Below are 6,593 nucleotides of genomic sequence, written 5' to 3'. Positions count from 1 at the left end.
AAATCAATGAAGTCTAATGATCAATCAACTATGGAACGATGAAACCTTGGGGATGAAATAATCAAATTTGGAGCTTGATTGAATTGATGTAGATCCGTCGGTTGAACGATCTTCACACATTGAATGACAATGAATTTCGTGATTCTCGTCTTCGATTTGGAAATTAATGATCAAAAACGTGTTTGGAGAAGCTTTGAATGTGTTTAGAACCCTCCAAATCTATGGAAAATCGCAGGGAAGAAGTCCAATTTCGATTAGGGTTAAATCTCCTTTAAATAGGTGCTGAAAAACTGATTTTCGGATCTTTTTCCGCGTCGGCGTCGTAGGGGCGTCTTAGACGCGTTCTAGGACGTCCCTCATCATTGTTGCCCTTTTTTGGTGATGAAAACGGTAGAATCAATAAAAACACAAAACATGAAAGTTGTAGTAAATTTTGTCTAGTTTCCAGAACTTCTTCATTCATGTCAATCGAATCTCTCGATCTTGAGATATGATCAAAACATTGAAGAGTGGTCAAATTTTTCAGCACCATTTTTCTTCTTTCCTTTAGCAATTCGTCTCCCATACTTGTTAGTTTCATTTTGCTTTCTTTTCTTGCGGGTTCCGCCCACTTTAGAACTAAGTAGTTTCCTGCACATAATGTTCAACATTTTATCAAAGTAGTGCCATTCTTGGACAATTATACATCAATTTAACATATTTAGTATAATTTATTGTGCAATAAATATAGACCAATCAGCCGCTGTGAACTTTACCTAACGGCCACGTTAAATGTAACGGAAAATATAACATAAATGTTACTACCTTGGCTAAGACCCGATCTTGGCCTAAGTGAGCCAAGGCCAGGGCAGCAACTCATTTATCATCACATGGGAAGAACATTCCATGTGATCATCTCATTCACTCACAGCCAATGAGAAGGCAACAAATAGCCTAGGTGACTCCTAGAACAGACGTCACCTGGTAGTTAGTTAGCGTGAATAGCTCTCCCAGTAAGAGGAGGCCACGTTTCATGCTCACGAGGCACGGTCCCTACAATCCGTTAGTAACAGGTACAAAAAGATCTCTTCCGCCTCAAGGAAGGGATCCATCTTTTCTCTTATGAAAATTACCCCCAAATTTTCTCTCCCTCTCAGGAAAACTAACTTGATCATCGGAGTGACGTCCTGGGAGAACACTCGGTCGTCCTTTAACGATTCCTTTGTGATTGTGTTCTCAGGCAAGCACCCAAGACGGATCCATCGTTCAGCATCCAAACCATCTGATAACATGTCACAACATCTGGCGCCATCTGGACATATCCTCAGAGTAATAAAGCCAATAGACGACACTGGTTCTCTGTATAAGGGGGATCTAAGCCCAACAGTATATGGGATTGCAGTAGAAGGTCTATTCAGAACACACGAACCATCCTAGGTGCTGATAACATAGATCCCACCAATCACGATAAGAACAGCAGAACCAGGCGTCCAGATCAGTTTCCGGCAATTGTCATCGGATATCTCACAAAATCATATGACGATATCAAATCTCAATCTGTTGCAGAGAAATCCATTTGACGACACTGAGGTATTCATTATCTCTAACTCCCGTAAGAGGAACACACCTCACCATGCAGAAAGCGAGATTAAGGCACTCTCGAGAAACCTACTTAACATCAGTTTGTCGAGCAATGATCCTAGACCATACAATTGGGATCCACGAGACCCACTCCTTATATCAGGGTTCATTTGTAACATGAAGATCCACCGAATAACATTGAGAATGGTAGTTGCTCTGATATACTCTATGAACACTGTTTCCGGCAGCTACCTGATACGTGGAAGGAAGAGATCCAACCCCCAACCGGTGGACCATTAGTCGGATTCACTGGGCATAGCTTGTGGCCACTAGGTATCGTTCGGCTGCCCTTCACATTGGTCAGCCAGGACGAAAGGGACCGAATCACTAGGACAGTCGAATTCTCTGTGATCCGATACCCAGCAGAACACAACATTCTACTTGGGCGATAAGCAATCGCATTACTACCTCTCGTGTCATCGATGATACATGGCATCATTAAATTTAGCACACGCCAGGGATCGGCGACGGTCCTCGCCACAAGAAACAGAGCACAACATTGCCACCAAATCATATCCGCCCCAAAACTCGTACGCGTGCCAAAAAAGTATAAGGAGGGATGTTCCACCGAGCGACACCAGATAAACATGGAGTAACTAGAGCAGCTCGTGCGAATCTGTAACACCAGTCAAAATAGGTCAATAAGAATCACATGTGATTATGCCAATCATGTAATGTGATTTTGTTAAACTAGTAATGTGATAAACTTACTACAAATTCTCATACAAGTGTGAACTTTCATACATAATTTATGATACATCTCAAAGTATACGTCCATACAATTCCAAAAATATAGAGAACGTCTAAATCTGACTTCGCGTGAAGAAGTTATGATAAACCCTAACACTATATATCTCTATAATAAGAGGAATTTAAAATAGACTTAGAATAAGCTATTGGAGTCTAAAAGAGAGTTGTAGTATTCGTAAATACCTACACGTGGATATAAAGAACGTCAAAAACGGAGCTCGTATGCAAAAGTTATGACCTTCCGAAGATACAATTGTCTCATGACATGACACGTGGCAGAAACCCTAGCCGCCTTAAGTCACGACGTGAACATGAAGTTCACGACGTGAAACATGTCAGGGACACTAATCGGGGCTAGAAAACACGTGTTAAAACTACTGGGTGACTCATGGAAGTTCACGACATTAACCTATTATGTTCACGACGTGAATGGCCTCAGAACAGCCTATAAATAGCGATCAAAGCTCATTCAATCCTTACACCTTCTACTTTCTTTCTCTCTCGTTTTCGAAGGCCTTTTCCCTTCCCGAGCCTAACAATGATGAGCCTCTGTCCGTTTAGATTCTATAGATCACGCTACTAGGGTGAGTTTCACGGCCCCACTTTTACTGTTTTCGGGGGAAAACGCATGCTAAATATTGAATACAAGTTAATACTATATTTATATGGTAGTACGTTTGTTAGTCGGGATATAATTAATTTGTATCTATTCAACTATCGTAAACTTGTTAGCATGCTATTGTTATAGAAATGTACTAATGTATATCTTGAGTTATACTTAGGATTCTATATATATGTTGTGTGCGATATAGTTCCAGAGTTATACTCGGAAGTTTTATATGTTAATTGATAAGTATGTTGTTATTTATGGTTTTATGTCAAGATAAAACCAGGAACGTTATATGTTGTTATTATTGGTTTTATGTCAAGATAAAACCAGGAACGTTATATGTTGTTATTATTGGTTTTATGTCAAGATAAAACTAGGAACGTTATATGTTGTTATTATTAGTTTTATGTTAAGATAAAGCCTGGTTTTCCTCAAGTTATTACTGTTGTATTGCCTAAAGTATTATAAACTTAGGAGTAATGTTTAAAAGCATAGTCTAGTAACTTTGGGTTTTAAACACGAAAATGCTTTTGTTGTTAGAGCTATAGGAAGCCGACAAAGTCTACATGAGTTATTGTATTCATCAACTAAGATTGGGGATCTTAGTGAAAGTCCTCTGACCTATATCCATTAATCCCGTGTGAGCGTGACAACCCCACTCGTGGTTGTTAGCTACAACCAATATTTGGCGGGCGACGAACTTGCCTAATTTACTACCTTCCGACGTCGATGAAGCGTGCGAAAACTACCACAAGGTGTGATCCTTGTAACTACGACAAGGTGTGATCCTTGTAACTACCACAGGTTTGATCCTTGTAGCTACCACAAGGTGTGATCCTTGTAACAATAACCACAAGTATAAAACTAAGTCATATAGTCGCGGTTACGGACTCATGGTAGCAGAACTTTAGAAGCATTATACTTTGTCGATATACAAGTATGAATGTTAAGTATAAGTTTCCCAAAGACTTATACTCTAAGTACAAGGAATTTGTAGGTATACTACTTGCTCATTAAGTAGACAATTATACCTAGCACACTTACTCATATAGAATTAAAATAGATTTATACGTAGCGGTTTTACTCGTATAGAATTGAAATAGATTTATACGTAGCGGTTTTACTCGTATAGAATTGAAATAAGATTTATATGTAGCAACCTTAGTTTGTATGGATTTACAATCATTTATTCATAATATTTGAAACTAATAGGTATATCACTTATTTAATAAGTAAACCATTATACCTAATATATATACTAAATGTTGGAGAGTCAAAGTTATACTTTCAAAACTATACTTTTGAACTTGAGAAAAAGTGTTATTTTATATGGAGTGAAAACCTATGAACTCACCAACTTTAGGTTGACGTATTTTAAAATGCATGTGTTTTCAGGAAGTTGATAACTATGATACAAGAAATGATGTTACACTGCCCAGTGTTTTCGCCGACGGCCGGGGTGTGACAGAATCGGCGCTCACTTAACAGACGAAACTAAGGCTCGAGTGGTGGCGCTCCTGCGGCAATACTCCACCGTCTTTGCTTGGAAGCCAATGGATCTGACAGGCGTCGATCGACAGGTCATAGAACACGGCCTCAATATCGCACCTGGGAGTAACCCTGTGAAGCAAAAGAAGCGAGGACAGGAGACAGACCACGATAAGGCTATAAACGCAGAAGTGGCCGACCTGGTGAGTGCTGTCATACTCAGGGAAGTAATGTTCCCAACATGGATAGCAAACCCGATCATGGTAAGGAATGCCAATAGGGCATGGCGAATGTGCATAGATTATTCAGATCTCAACAACCCCTGCCCAAAGGATTGTTACCCTCTCCCGGAGATTGATCAGAAAGTCCAATCGCTTGAAGGTTTTCGATTGAAATGTTTTCTCGACGCATATAAGGGCTATCACTAGGTGCAAATGAAGCGAGAAGATGAAGCAAAAACAACCTTCCATACCGAAAAGGGCACCTTCTGCTCAAAAACGTTGGCGCTACTTACCAGAGACTGATGGACAAGATATTCGTCGACCAAATTGGTCGGAATATCGAAGTCTACGTCGACGATATGGTAATCAAAAGCCGCAATGAAGAGATGTTACTCCAAGACATGGAAGAAACCTTCAAAACGCTAGTCAAAGCATAGATGAAGTTAAATCCGCCTACGTGTACTCTTGGAGTCGAGGAGGGACAATTCCTTGGTTATCAGGTGTCCAGGGAAGGGATTCTACCCACTCCCACTAAAATACAAGAGTTCCTCAAGTCGAAAACTGCCCATAACCACAAAGGAGTACAGGAGATCAACGGTAGGTTAACAGCGCTTCGAAGATTCATTGCCAAATCCGCAGAAAAGGCGTTTTCTCTGTACCAAAAACTCAAAGGATGCTTAGACAAAAAGCAATTCAAATGGACAGCGGAAGCGGACGTGGCCTTGCAAAAATTAAATGACGCACTGCAACAACTCCCGGCTCTCGCCTCCCCGGTCCCGAGGGAGACGCTACAAATGTAATTAGCAGCATCTGAGGAGGTTATCCCCTCTGTGCTAGCAGTGGAAAGGGAAGGTAAGCAAATCCTCATTTACTTTGTCAGTAGGGCCCTTCAAGGGCCAGAAGGAAATTACCCGGCCTTGGAAAAACTGGTCCTCGCCCTGGTCTACGCGTTAGACGTTTACGGAGATATTTTCAAGCCCACAAGTTGGAAGTTATGACCAGATACCCAATAAAACAAGTGTTGCTAAGGCCCTAAAAGTCCAGACGCCTAGCCAAGTGCGCTATAGAATTGGGCGAACACAAAATCCAATACCACCCAAAAACCAGCATCAAAGCCTAGGCCCTTGCTGACTTCCTGGTTGAAATCCCAGATACCATCAAGGGAGTGCCGGTGACAATCTCTGTCGACCCACTAGAGCCTGAGGCCGGCAAAGAACTTTGGAAGTTGTACACCAATGGTGCAGCAAGTAAAGAAGGCTCAGGCGCAGGCCTGATCCTCCAAAGCCCCAAAGGCGAAGAGATCACCTACGCACTGCGGTTCGACTTCCAAGTATCTAACAACGAAGCAGAGTATGAGGCACTCCTGGCAGGAGTAAGGCTGGCCAGGGAGGTTAGCGCAAAACAACTAGCAGCTCTCAGTGACTCGTTGCTTGTCATAAACCAAATCAACGGAGTATACGAGGAAAAGGACCCTAGGATGAAGAAATACCTAGACACGGTCCGTAGTTTAGCCAGCACGTTCAAAAGTTTTTCAATAAAGAAAATTTCTCGGGGGAAAATGCAAGGGCAGACGCCCTTAGCAAGCTGGCCTCTACCTCATACGATCATCTCACAAAGAAAGTGCTGGTCGAAGTACTCCCAGAAAGGAGTATTGATAATCAGAAGGTCAATACCATATCAGCCCCTCCAGAATGGACAAAACCATTCGACGGTTACCTACGCCATGGCGTGCTTCCGGACAATCCACATGAGGCGAGAAAAGTCAAAATCAAAGCACCGCATTTCGCCATAAGGGACAATCAGTTGTACCGGAGAGGATATTTAAGCCCGTGGCTCAGGTGAATCTCTAAGACAGAGGGGCAAGCGTTTATCGAAGAAAGCCATTCCGGGGACACAACAACACA

Source organism: Lactuca virosa, chromosome 4 (genome assembly GCF_052849685.1).
Source record: "Lactuca virosa cultivar CGN04683 chromosome 4, Lactuca_virosa_CGN04683_v6, whole genome shotgun sequence".
Taxonomy (NCBI): domain Eukaryota; kingdom Viridiplantae; phylum Streptophyta; class Magnoliopsida; order Asterales; family Asteraceae; genus Lactuca; species Lactuca virosa.
The sequence above is the reverse complement of the archived record's forward strand: the minus strand, read 5'-3'. Positions refer to the sequence as shown.